This window comes from Rhagoletis pomonella, unplaced genomic scaffold, assembly GCF_013731165.1.
Source record: "Rhagoletis pomonella isolate Grant_MI unplaced genomic scaffold, Rhpom_1.0 Rhpom_scaffold_00003, whole genome shotgun sequence".
In the NCBI taxonomy this organism is placed as follows: domain Eukaryota; kingdom Metazoa; phylum Arthropoda; class Insecta; order Diptera; family Tephritidae; genus Rhagoletis; species Rhagoletis pomonella.
This window is the reverse complement of record NW_023458557.1, coordinates 57,535,988-57,551,099: the sequence shown is the minus strand read 5'-3', so window position 1 is coordinate 57,551,099 and position 15,112 is coordinate 57,535,988. Positions and strand designations below refer to the sequence as shown.

The window sequence follows — 15,112 nt, the reverse complement described above, 5'->3', positions numbered from 1 at the left end:
TCCTGTGGTCGTGGGAGTATTTGTGTAACAAATCTGGTCAAATATCATATTTATCAGCTTTGATAAAAATGTCTTTAAACATATTATTCCTTAAGCTATATAACCGCGCTATCAATAGGCAGTCACACAAGTTTCAACCTATACTTGACCTTTGACGTACTTCAAAGAGAACATAGTCTTTTTAACAATTTTTTTTCTGTGCTTTAAATACCTGCATTGGTTTCTTTCTTTATTACGATTTTTTTGGACCAATCTTAAAAAACGACTAGGCACAAAAGAAGGAAGTGTGCACTGTAATTCTTAACCAAATTTTCGTGATTTACTTTTGATGTTACATATATTCGTTTCAATAATTTCAAATGGGGCTCTTTGGGGAATTTATTTTTGGCAAAAATTTAAAAAAAAGTAATTTTGTTTACTTGTCGGGCAATATTTTTTTTATAGGGATATACATTGCATCCTTGGCTAAAAACTTCTGTGGTAAATCTGTCCCTTCTTTGCTATTTAAAGTCAAAGAGTAAGTCCTTCAATAGGGATTTCCAACAGATATGATCAACGTCCGGTTATAAAGAGAATCGATGCTCAAATAAATAAAAAACTATGGGTCTGACCTTTAATAAGATAAGAATTACGTAACTATCTGAGATTCAAATGCTTATGAAAGAACAGGGTGCTTTTTTTTAAAAAATAACAATATTCTGATCCGATTGGGCTGGCAGCCACGACATTAAAAACAGAATTTTGTTCAAAATTTTCGTTCCTGGAAAATAATAATTTATTTTCCATATCCACCTATTTAGCTCGCTATAAGCACAAATTTTTCAAACCAGTCGCAGAAGAAAGTATTAAAAATAAACTACAAAAACTAAAATCGAAAAACGCTGATGAAGCTACAGATTCCCCAAATTCTGAAACAGCCAAAGGAATGAGAACGAAGAATTCTTTTTAAAAAGCTTTAGAAAAACCTGACACATCTGGTTTGGCTTGTAAGCGCTGTTTAAACAACGATCTCACCATTATGCTAGATTCTAATTGTTTCTTAAAAATACTTGACATCCGCATTCGCATCCGCACCTGCGGATGTTAGCTGTTAGATATTCGCATCCGCATTCGCATCGCGGATGTCTCAAATTCCACATTCGCAACATCTCTAATACATATGTTTTTTTTGGTTTTTCTAAGTGGCACAAAACCCATTAAAACGAGAAAAGGGGGGCTTGCCCCTCTTGGCTCACCGCACTAAAAACCAACCGCTGCTCCGCTTCCCTACCGCACCGTGGAACTACCGCAAGGTATTACTTCGCGGAGTGGGAGCGGCGTATTGCCTTTCTATGAAAAAAGAAACTGTTCCGCCTGACACAATTATGTTCACGTTGTGTTTGCCAAATTGCAAACAACGGACAAATTTTCTTCCAACTCAAGCATAGCATCCACAAGGTTGTTAACCGTAAGTGGCCACCCCACCTTTATGCTCGAGTCATCCCTTCGATTGAAAAACTGCGGACAGACAACCAAACCGTGTTAAGCGTCTTCAATATTATCATTTGTGATCGTCATTATGCTCGCATGGGTTCAAATAAATATGATTTGAAGCAGCTATGCTTCGTAAATATTTTGGTCAGGTGGATTTCCACTTTCCCATGTTGACTACATACCCACCTTGATAGCTAGGGTACCGGAGGTACGCGACTATCGTAGCTCTTACGTTTATGTGCTCGAGTTCCAAAGCCCCACTGTCTTGGCGGTTGGGACGGTCAAGTTTCCAATCCGCTCCTACGCTTTGCTGCCCGAGGTTCAAAGTCACACTGCTTTGGCGGACGAGGTTCCAATCCGCTTTTACGCTCCGAGTACGCGGGGATCAAAACCAAACTCTTTCGGCGGTTGGAACGGACGAGGTTCCAATCCGCGTCTATGCTTCGGTTCCGCGAATTTCAAAGCCTCAATGTCGCGGTGGTTGGATTGGCCGAGGTTCCAATCCGCCCCTACTCATCCCGTGCACGAGGTTCAAACACGCCCTGACTTGGCGGTTGGAACGGCCGAGGTTCCAATCCGCTCTTACTCCGAGAAGGAGCGGCCTTCCTATGAGTATCTGCGGGACTGTTCCCCTTGGCGCAATTTCCTGAGAATTATGCGTGCCAAGGTCTATTAAACAAGGTGGTGTTGGGGCGACACTGAGTTTTTCGCCGTGGAGGCCATTACGGCAAAATGATGTGTTTGTTGTAACTCATACCAATGAAAGTATGGACATCAGCGTATAATTTGTTAGTGTAATTTTTTACTTATACTTATACTATATACGGCCAAACACCACCTTGTTAAATACGCCTTGATGCGTGTCATATGGCAAACGTCGGAACAATTTCCGGTTGACTCAAGCATAATATCCACAAGGTTGTCAACCATAATTGGCCTCCCCACCTTCCTGCTCAAGTAATCCCTGTCGGTTGCCAATTTCGGGCAAACGAAAAAACAATGTTCCGCGTCCTCGATTACCTGTGCAGTACAGACCGTGCAGTAGGGATCATCCTCGTACGTAAGTCTGTATAGGTACGCTTTAAAACAACCGTGTCTCGTTAGTATTTGAGTTAGGTGGAAGTCCACTTTGCCTGTCAAGCCATTTGCTTATACACGGAATGAGTTTATATGTCCAACGTCCACTCGACGATTGAGTCCAACGATCCTGCCACTGCTGAAAGCTGTTTTGCTTCGCCTTTTCTCTAGTGCGTTCATCGGGGTCTACCACTATCTGTCTTGCCGCTATATCAATAGGACAGAGCCCTGTGATTACCAGCGCAGCCTCTTCTGAAGTAGTTCTGAACGCGCAGCATACCCTTATAGCGCATAATCTATAGGGATCGGATTTCCCGAGCGTATGACCTCATCTTTAGCGCTGCAGACCAGATTGGCGCGCCGTACACAAGGATGATTTTCACAACACTCACATACAACTTCCTGCGCTCTTGTTTAGGTCCTCCAACATTCAGCATTAGTCTTGAAAGCCCTGCTGCAAATTTTTCCGCTTTCCCGACGGCATAGTCGATATGCGGTTTAAACGTCAGTCTTGTATCAAAAATTATGCCTAGGTATTTAAGCGTCTCCGCCGATGTAATTTCAGTATCACAGACTTTAATGGTAGCTACTTCCTTTAACTTCCTACTACTAATCAACACTGCCTCTGTCTTTTGGTGTGCCAACTCTAGACCTGCTTCCTTCAACCAAGCATGAACGCGAAGTATTGCGGAGTTTGCTGTCTTGATTACATCACGCATGTGTTTGGCTACTACCACCAATGCAATGTCATCTGCGAAAGCAATTATTTTTTCTCCCCCAGGTAACTTAAGTTTTAAAACACCGTCGTACATTACGTTCCAGACCGTTGGTCCGAGAACCGATCCTTGTGGCACCCCGCCGGAAATATTATATTTTTTAATGCCATCTTTTGATTCATAGAGGAATACCCTATCGCAAAGGTAATTATCAATGATCCTCCGAAGGTATGCCGGAACTCTGAATTTCTGAAGTGCCTGAAGTATTTTCTGCCAACTAGCCGAATTAAATGCGTTCTTCACATCCAGAGTAACAAGGAGGCAGTACTTATTAGATCCGCCCTTCCACCGCTTCCCGCTAATCGCTTCTTCTGCCAGCTCTTTAACCAACATGGCCGCTCCAACGGTAGGCGGTAGGCCTCCCCCTGCTTCTATCGCTGCGACTAATCTGGTGTTTATAATACGCTCCAGAAGTTTTCCCGCCGTATCTAGCATACAAATGGGGCGGTACGCCGAAGGATCTGCCGGTGGTTTTCCTACTTTTGGTAGGAGGACTAATCGTTGCTGCTTCCATGTATCAGGAAACACCCCTTCTGCAAGACATGCGTTAAAGGTATCGACGAACACTTCGGGAGTCGCCTTTGAGATTACTTTCAGTACTCGGTTTGGAATGTTGTCAGGACCTGGTGATTTACGATCACCAAACCCACTTGCAGCATTTATCACTTCTTCCGCTGTGACAACCGGGAAAGTGCAGGCTCTTCTTGAAAATAATTCTCTGGTTAAGGCTGGTTTTACCGGAAAAAGCGTTTTTACGATTTCTTCAATCTTTTTGGGGAATGATATCTGTGGTCGCACTGATGCTTGTAGCTTCTTTGTGACCACCTTATATGCCAATCCCCAAGGATCTTCCTCTACCGTGCCACACAGACTCTGAAAACATTTTTCTTTACTAGTTTTGATGGCTTCAGCTCCTTACGCTTACTTTTGTATAGTGTTTGCTGGGTGACGTATGCCCCACTCACTCTGGCTCGCTGGTTGTATCTCCTCGCCTTGTTGCATTGGCCGGGCAGGTCTGCTATGCGCTCATTCCACCATACAAATGTATGTAGGTAAGTAAGTAAGGGTCCAATCCTGCACACCGATTCGTTCTCATGTCATAATTTTAATATTCTGACTGCTGTCTTTTTTGAAATAAAATTTTAAGGCCATTTGGTCATTTCGCTGATTTTTGCAATACAGGCCACCGCAGAAAGGTCAGCAATTCCGTGCGCAATAGTAATCAAATTTATGTAATTTAGTAATTTTAGAGATACACATAATAAGCAATATTCATAAAACGAAGGATATCCACTAGGGTGGTCCAAAAATGCATGTAAAAAAGTAAGGTCGGAATTTTTATGCTCCCACCCCCAATCCTATACAAATAAAAAATATACCCACATTTTTTTTAGTTTGAAATCAAAACATACTTAGAGGTCACTCAAAGCGCTCAAAGTTTTCCATGTGTTTTATGTGGGGGAAAAACAACTATTCGAAGAGTCTGTTTCTCTTCAATAGATTCCAAATATCCCAATTATTTATTTAACAATTGTTTAGTAGCAACTATATTTTATATGTAGGTCCGCCGAAACCTCCAGGAAACGCCAGAAAATGCAATGGGGGGATAAATAAAAAATCTTTAGTATTAAAAAATGATTAAATAACCAATTGGGTATTATTATTATTATGGTGAATGACACAAGCAATTATTATCTTCGATACACTTTCCATTTTAATGCGATGCACAAAACTGTGATAGATTAACCGGAATAAAGCTATTCTTATTCAAAAATGTCCAACGAACTCAAAACTGATTAGTATTTTCAGTAAAATCTGCAGAGCAAGTCGAGACTGGTACGTTCTAACAGTTATATGTTGATGGCTTTCTTAGCACTTTTTTTAATGAAATCTTCAGTTAAAACAGTAACTGCTGGCTTGGTGTTACTTCCTAAACATGGATGATTTCATATGAAGTATTATATAATACAAATTTGTTGCTAAATTACACTGTGCAACAATTTTCGGGTCATGGAATATCAAATAAAACACCTCTTTGAGGTAAAATTTTGGAGTGACGAAAGCTGAACTAGAAACACAAAATTTTTGATATCAATTTCGTGACGAAAATTATACGCATTTTTTAACTGCCTTTGAAACGTAGGGAAAATTTTTTATATTCATACGGCCAGGCACTAACATACATATGTGTAAGCGCCAATCTATTATTATTATTATGTAAGTAGTAGCGTCACATTGGGTGAACTAAATGCATTCATACATACATATTTATGTACAACTGTAGGTAATATTGTACGCGTCTTCCCAGGTAGATGCGGGTGATAAACCCATGTAGCATAGTTAAATACTGTGTATTACCTGCAATAAAAATGGGGAAATAATACAATTTCGGCATGTGATTGAAAAAACTCTTAAAATACACACAAATTGTGGTATCCAAGGCATGTACGAAGTGATTAGCACAGCTGCATCCTTCAAATTGTCAACTCACACGAAATTCCCCGATTTGCAGGGAATTTCGGTTTAAGTAGCAGTCGGGGAATGGGAATTTTTTTCGGGGAACTGGGTATGTTATTTTTGTATCTTAAAGTAACAAAATTAGACGGATATGTTAATTTTTACTCATATGACCCTTTTTGGAGCGAAATTTTTTCAATTTGAATCGCAATATCTCCACAACAAGAGTTTTCCCAGATATAAGCTATATACTAAATGAAAGCTAAGGTTTTGGGCTAGACTTGTGGAAACTTAGAATAAAATCGACTGACCAGTTTTTGAGAAAATGCACGAAATCTCTATTTTCAGCAGCCCGATTTTTAGCTTTCAGGCGATAACGTTATGGCATATTTAAATTTATAAACACAAAAGATAGCTTGTTCGAAGACCCTTCTACTGATATCCACATCAATGACATGAACTGAGTAGTGCAGTCTCAGTGGTAGTTTAAAAAATTGCCTTTTTTCGAATTTCAGTCATACGAATCAAGACATCCTGGAACAAAACCTTCCTAGTTTTTGTTGTACTTTAATTCCTGAAAGTTTGAGCAAAATTAAATGAAGGTACGTACAGACGCCACATACATACCAAAGCATCTCGTAGTGGAGACACGAACCAAAACACATTTACCTCTATATCTTTCCAACTAGTAGCCGGAACTTAATATATAAGATATCGTTTGAAAGGTATTGGCCTATAGAATAACACTAAATATGTTGGGTGTACCCACATGCCCCCTTAAACCGGCAAAAGCAAAAAAACGTTTTTTGTTTCGCAACACTTTAGCCTAATTTTTAAGAATCCGGTTAATTGTTTAAGGCCTATCCAACGATATATCAAACCTGTCGATTGGACGTCTGGATAAAAACTTCCAAATCTCGTGTATATATAAGCGGGCCATTTCAGCATGCTTCTGTGGCTGCTTTCGTCACTCGCGCGCACTACCGTGCGCTGTGATAACACGAAGCGACCAACACAGCTCGATAGCACTTGACTAGGATAACAAAACTCTAAAAGCGGTTTGAAACGTTAGCTCGCTTTAAAAAGTTATAGGGGGCCAAAGTTTAGCTTTTTCAGTGTACTTTTCTGCCCAAGTTTTTACCATAGGATCTCCTCAAAATATTATAACATCATAAAGGCAGGGAAAAGCGTGAAAAATTGATTTAGTCATGTTTGACTGTCCGCATGACCGCCTGCCCGTGCGGTTGTCCTTCCGTCTGTCTGTGCAAGCTCTGTCATAAGTATAATTTTAGTTATCTCGATGAAACTCATTACACAGGTTGTTACTTGGTATTGAAAATGGGCGAAATCGGTCAATAACCACGCCTACTTTTCATATAACTGCACTTCTGGAAAACCCTAAAAGACACATATATCGGCAATTAATAAAGCGAAGTTCTTGAAATTTATTAAGTAGGATGACCTTATGCCATAACATCCGTTTCTGCATAAGGCTTGCAATGTGGGCGTGATCAAATGTTTGTATCTCAAAAACCACTTCATCAAATTGATCCAAATTCAATATGCACATTTCTCGTGAATTTATCTCACCATTTTGTAGAAATGGGCAAAAGCGGAAGAGATGACGCCTACTTTCCATTAAAGAAACTTTAAATATCACAACGAAATTTTGAAATAAATATAAGAAAGGTATTTTTTGTTTGACTTATTTGCAACACTTCAGCCAACAGGTACCAACTGAATCAGATGAAGGCGAGCGGTATCATCAGCTTGCTCTTTCTTTCGAGATAAGGTAAAATTTTATTAAACTTTGTTTGACCATTAACGTTAAATTGACTTATACCGTTGTAAAGGTAAATACAGAGGAAAGCAATCTCCTGACGCAATATTAGCAGAAATTTGTTGGTAGAGTATGAAGACGTACACTGAGGGGAAAAATTATTAAAATCAAATAGAAACGTAATTGATCTTACTATAAACATCAACGAAAGTGCTGTATATTGGTAAATATTCATTTCAATTACGCGCATATTAAAATGACCGCTTTCATTCTGAAAAAGCCTCCGTGAAGTGAATAATCAAGACAAAAACAAAAAAATATTCAACTTGCATGTTGCCTCCAGTGGAATTCGAACCCTGACCATCTCTGGATATCAACAAATTGTGGCATGCATCTTTGCGCACTCAGCTACACCCAGCCATACAAATTTGCTTTGCAAATGTTGAATATCCATCAACACCACAGCACGCGATTTGTACGGATAAACATGTACTATGTATGAATGTGTGTGTTGTCACCGCTCTCAGAGCGGCGCTCTGCATGCTTGGGGTGCGTATGTACACTCATATATATACTCAGATGTGAACAGTCAAATACGTGCGTAATAAATTTTGTATGAAAATATTATTTTTAAATTCGAACATTTTTAAACGATAATCAAATATAAAATATTAATTTTTACTATGCTTTATTTCCCTCAGTGTACGAAGAAAGAAATGGAGACACGGAAGTGGAAGTAATAGAGCGCTACGTAAACTATTTACTGGATGACTACGTTGTATTAGAAAACTTCTAGGGTTCGGCTATTCAAGATTAGTGGGTTTTCCGTTAGAAAAATGTGTTGCACAATGTTATTAATACCTCAGTAACACGGATCAAAAAAGTATAACTAATGAGTAGAGCCGAGTAGGATGTTCATCTTTACCAAAAAGTAATGCAAGGGGTCTCTAAAAATCTACGAAAAGAGTAGGCTCGCATAATGGCGCCAAAAAGAGTGGTGGCCATTTTTATTTCTCTAGATTAGCTTTAGCAGTTGTTCCAGCAGTTGTTAAAGTCAATTGGAACATTAAGGAATAATATAATTTATTCTATATTTAGCATTATATAATTTGTAAAATGTCTTTTAACCATTCTGAAGTCAATTTTCTGAAATTCAAAATAATGAATCCAAAATGGCGCCAAAGAATTAAAAAAATTACTGAATTTTCATGAAATTCAGTATTTAGAGGTTCTTACGTTCGTTCATTACAAATTTCAAACTCGTTTTTGAAAATTCAAAATGCAAAATTCGATATGCCGTCCGAGATTTAAATAAATTATTGAATTGTTCGTGAAATTTGGTAGTTGTAATGAGAACTGAAGTTTTGGAAATTATGAAGTTTGTATAAAAAAAAAAACTTATAAAACTCTTGGGGCCGTGGCCAAATTCTCTGAGCTGAACATATAGCATGCGGACCCAACCAGCGTTGCGGCTTTGGTAATTTTTAACCAAAATTGGTTATTTTTTTTCTTTATATAACAAATTTGGTAACTTTTTCGATTCGGTCCTACATGTCACATAGGCCAATAAAGGTTCTGATTCCACATTAGGAAGTGGCCCGTAAGCTTTCCTTTTATATAAATACCAGGTAATCCTGAAAGTTTCTCAAGGCGAAAAGTTGTTCCAGCGTTCCTTGGTTAAAAGACTGGTGTGATCTATAAAACTGCTTGAAAGTGGCTATCGCTATATCTACCGTGTCCTTTGCCGGGAGGTTTTGGGTGGGCGTACCTTTGCCTGTCAGTTTGTCAGCTTTGTAATTACCATCAATTTTCCATTTTCTACCCGGCAACCATACATATGAGTTTAATTCTATGTAAATATATATGTTCTCGTTTAAAAAACTACGGCATTCAGTGGTGACTTCACTCTGTCTATGTGTGAGTCGAAAGCTTGTTGACATACAGTGGTCGAAAAGATTATAGCCGCACCACCTTTTGACTAGTTTTAACATATTTTTGTTTTGGTAATTTAATTTTGGTTATTTTTTATAAAAATATAGTTCCTTTTTACCTGAACGCATGTAAATCCAAGTTTCAAACTTTTTTCAATATAATTCTAGTTATATAATTTTGTAGCCCATTTAATTCTAGTAGAATAAAGTCCAAGTTTTAAATCGCTAAAAATTACCGTGGATTTTTTAGAATAGCCTCATCAAAAGTCCAATGGTGCCAAGCCGGATGATCTCAGTGGTCAAATGAGATCGCCTCTACGGGAAATTATCCTCTGTTAATCCTTTGTTGCAATGAACCGTATCCATGACACTGAATGATCAGATGCCGTCAGTTGTTTTGTGGCCTGAGCTTTGTATGGATGGAGATGTATATCAAAATGCAAAATATACTATTATAAATCATAAGGCAGTACCATTTTCTTAAAACGACGCGCAATCGACAAATTTGTTTCTTCGGCCATAGGTTTGAAATCCTTATCAAGTGTTTCTGGTGTTGTGGCTTTCAGCGGTAACGCAGATATAAAAATATTAGGTGAATGGAGCGCTGATTGCCTGAAAAGATTGGTGTCTTCAGATATATGTACACACAAATGTGCAGTTCTGCACATAAAATAAGTTTGGTAATTTTTGTTGAATTTTCCGGAGATTTTGGAAAAAAATAAACAAATTTTGTGGCAACACTGGACCCAACTATCCCCCATTTATGAATATAGTTACTTTTATTATATGAAAGCGAAATGATAAATTCAATTTAAATAAGGTCCGTCGAATACAATAAATCATTAATTTTGTAAAACAAATATATTATGTTACTCAACTGAAAATTACTAAAAAATATGAGAAATTCAACGCCTTGAATATTGTTCTTCGCCAACACTGGAACAAACTACCACGACCACATGCCATTGTATTCACTCCTCTGATTCCACTACTTTGGCTTCAGATACAAAATCTTTTTCTTCTTTCTGTTGTTATTGCAGAAGTTAGGAATCTAAGGACCGTTTTCTCATCTAACCTTTAGACTACCGGCAACTTTATCGTCTCGATATACGAGTTTTCGTTTTCTCATCAGCACATTAATTTCTCGAATCGATAAATTATTGCTCACCCGATGCAACATTTAAAAATTTGTACCCAACTTTAAATTTTGGTTTGATTTTGGTTCATGAGGCAGATATATTAGATATTTCAACCAAGGTTTTGGTTTTTGCTAACAGTTGCTCTTGCTCCCCGAAGACAGTGTAACATGTATTTTCATAATATTCAACTGAATATCGGGAAATATCATTACAAGAATATATAACAGGTTTGTCCCACAAGCTACTTGCAGAAAAAACTCGAGCAATGTTCAAACTGTGAGCGTATATCAAAGAAACTCGAAAACTTACTTGCGGAGCGCGTATATGTAACTCGAAGTGACATCGAGAAGCTTGGGGAACAAACCTAATGAATGAATGCTTTTGAAAATTTTAATTCATGGAAAAAGTGTGTCAAATTTCACTTGAGTTTGAAATTATAGCTGTGTGCTAAGCTCGAAGTATTGTGTTATTTAAGTTAATCAGTTTTTCGAATTCACTGAATTTTCAAAATTTTGAAAATATCGGGCATGTACTTAATTTTAAATTTTCATTTTTTTTTTATATTTCCGAATTTGTATTACTTTACACAGGTGAAAGTCACAGGGAGTTTGAATATTTTCACAGGTTCAGAAAACAACGGAAATTCCAAAATTTTGAATTTTATAATATAAAATTTCTTGAGATTTCTTATTTTTAGGATAATTTCCAAAATTTCAAAAATTATCGAAATCCGGGAGATTCTAGATATTTGGTAAAATGAGAATATTTTGAAATGTAAAAAATTATTGAGATTTTAGAAATTTTTATATTTTCCAAAATTTTGAGAATTTTATTTATCCTAAAATCCACCCTAAAATGTAAAAATGTGAAAAATCACAAATTGTCGAAAAATTCTTATGTTCATGTAGTCGTGTTTAAAAATAGAAAATTCTTAGAATTCTAAAAGATATTAACATTTCTGAAAAATTCCAAAATTGTTCCACTTTTCTGAACTTTTCCAAAATTTTGTATTGATATAACAAAGTTTGAGAATTTTAAATTTGTTGAAAACATCAACGTCCAAAATTTTTTTGAATCTTCAAGAATTAGGAAAATTGTGTAAATTTTCAAAAACGACGAAATATGAAAATTTTTCAACATTCGAAAACTTTTAATTTCGTTTGATCAATTTTTTATATTCGACACTTTTACTTAGACAAAATTTGTTAGAATTTCAACAATTCTCCAAATTTTTGAAAAATAAAAAATTTCTAGAAATCTAGTATTCATCATTATATTGAATTATTGGGATCTACTTAAATTATCTACTTAGTTATTAAAAAGGGGAAACTTCAAGAAATTAAAAACTAGCAAAACTCTAAAAATTTTTAATTGTGGTGATTTTTAAATTTATATACACGATATATGTTGAAAAACACGAAACGAAAACACTTTAAAATGAGGAACAATTTATCTGTCTTGTTAGTAAAGGCAACTTTACCGCTTACATTAGAAAACGGAGCTAACTCTTATCAGTTTTAAGGCGCAGTGAGAAGATAGTTTCCGCAGTCCGCAATTGTTCGCAAAAATTATGTATAGTCATCAGATTGTACCATGGCTAACGTTTTTCTGCTAATTTCCAACAGTTATGAGTTCGTGAAGGTGAACTGCAAAAAAGTTAAAAAATATGTGTACACACTTTAGTAACTAGTCATCTAGCTATTTACACATCGTAGTCAAGTAAATGTAAATAAAAATAAGAAATAAACAAGCAAATTACACTAAGTTGACAACGAAAAAAAAAAAACAAATCACAAAAATGCGCTATGTCACGTTTTCATGCGCCTCGTGTGAACGTGCTGTGTCAGAAAGCTTATCTAATTTCCTTAAGCAGTCACTTTTGTACTTAATGAGCGCAAATTTTATCGAATCACCCTCAGCGTTGGGAGACATTTAGCGCAGCGAAGCGTAGCAGATGCAGGAATGAAAAAAAAATCGAATGCGAAAGTGGAAAATCACTTTAAATTTATTTGTGCACCTACTTATACATTTGGCAGATCATTTCATGGAAAGTGCATACACAAATATATATGTATGTACCCTGCACAGAAAACCCCAAACTAGTCAGGAAAAATACTAGTTTACAACTAGAATTTCCTGACTGAAACCGAACTAGTTCGAAAATTACCAGACTTGTACCAAGTACAAACTATTTATTCATGCCCTGTTTTGACTTCGACTGTTTAATACAATAAAGTAAACAAAATATTATAACTTTTATTTGGATATATTGTAAACCATTAAAGGGAGTACGTATTCAATTATACAAGACCTGTTAAATAATGATTAATATTCATAATGGTTATTAATTAAAGCATGTTTCTTTGGATAACCGTTTAATGAGTAATAATTAATTACGTAAAAAAACGTTAAATAATTCTTTAATTTTAATTACATCACTATTTTGTTATTTTTGATAATTTTCAATTATTTTTGACTTGTTTTAATTACACGATTATAATTATTTGATTAATTTCTATTATTAATCACCAAGAAAAACTATTGACAAAAGCTAAGAATATTTAATAACTGCTTGAATTATTTATTTATATCATTCTTATCTAATTATCAAATTTTAAAAATTAATTATTACTTTTGTAAAACTTGAAAAAGAAAATACTGGAATGTGCAAAGTTAATGAATTTAGTTTATTTTAATGAAAACTTTTATTTTTATTTTAGTTCACTCAAAAATGAACTAAAGTCTTCATTTTATTTTTAACTAAAATGTTTTGTTTTGCATATTCAATATTATTAAAAAAGATAAAAATATAGTATTTATTGTACCTGAAACCTCTTACTTTTAATAACCCTTAATGAAAAATGTGTAATATATTAAAGTGTACTTAATCAAAAGTGTTTTATTGTATATTCATGAATTCATTTTTTTTTTACTCCCAAAGTAGTCATTTTGGTCCTAATTGGACTAGTATTTTTCTGTCTATTTTGAACTAGTATGAGACTGGTATATTTCTTACCGAAATCTGACAATTGCCATCTCGTAGGACATCCCCATGTTAAAAATACCAGTTGATTGCATGGAAAACAGATAGTTGGCTGACTAGTTGGGCATGCGGTTCATACTAGTTGTGAGGTAGTTTACAACCAGTACGTTTGACTACAGGGTATGTATGTCTTATGTATGTATCTGTACATGATTGCAAATATGCAAATATGTTTGCACAAGAAATAGTGCTAGATATCAGATACTGAAAGATTCTTACATAACCTTTTCTCGTTGCAAATAAACGGATTTCCAATTTACATATCATTATATTCACTTTTTGTATGTTGATTGCATAAATATGGGCAGATATTTATATATATGTTTGTTTGCATGTATGTACATATGTATGTACGAATCCATATGTGTATCAGATGAATGCAACAGTCATAGAGTCGTGTAAGTTATGAATATGTAAATGGCAGCAAATAAGCAGATAAATGTTTACGGCCTCAATCCCACCTGCAACCCATGCCACTCAACCACCATAGGGAAAAATGTATCACCGCCGCTGTTGCACGAACATATGCAAAACAGAAGTGGAAAAATTAATTTAGCAACTGCTTGTGTCGAGCAAAACTGTGAAGGGGAGTGAAGCTACATTAAAAGCGTCGACTGACAGGAAGGTAAGGTTGGAAATCAAACGAATTCAAAACGCAAGTCAATGGGTAAATGCACAGCTGAGTTTGAATGCTAGCAACAAATATGTGGAGTGGGGAGGCCTGCAGGTTGGCGTTATTTGCAAGCAGCTACTAGTGGCAGGTGGGCAGCATGAAAGGAAAAACTGTAATAGATAGCGAGTGGCTGCAGCAATCACCACAATGACAACAAGATCAGCAATCCAAGTCCAAGTCTAAACTAAATCAATGCAAAGTAAATCACTTGCTGACTAAACGAAGCGCGCAAGTTACAGCGGCCGAAACCATTTGAAGTTGGAGTTGGCTTTGGTTATTGTTCGTTTGCTTTAACTCTTTGCCTCTTTATCGTTTTCCCTTCCCCTCTACCAAATATGGCTTTTTATGCACCGTTCTTGTTCCAGCTGTTACGCCTGATTTGCTTCCTTGTTACTGCCAGCAGTCAGCAAGAAATGCTTGTGAAATTTTCCACTGCCACTTTTTCAACAGTCTGTCAGTCAGTCAGTCAGCCGGTCAGGCATTTTCGACCAGTTCTTAGATATGTGCAGTGAAGTATAGAAAGACAGGCTTTTTTTGAAGTGAAAGCTTCGATAGAATTGAGCTCCTCCTTATTCGTTGTAGTTGGCAACGCAATTAACCAGTTGAATGCGTTGAGCTCCATTCAAATGAAATGCAATTTTTCAAATAGAACTTCAAATGATTAAAATTTCGAACAATCTTAATTTATAGATGATAGCGAAAAATGATGGAGCAGTTTTTTATACCCGAGCGCACTTGTGCACAAGGGTATTATAACTTTGTT

General features: G+C 36.2%; 1 protein-coding gene across 1 annotated transcript in view; it reads left to right on the top strand.

Annotated features, from left to right (window-relative positions):
* Positions 1-15,112, top strand: part of LOC118735320 (cell wall protein DAN4-like) — a 318,943-nt gene that overhangs the window by 95,732 nt on the left and 208,099 nt on the right. The gene's annotated exons all lie outside the window — the stretch shown is intronic.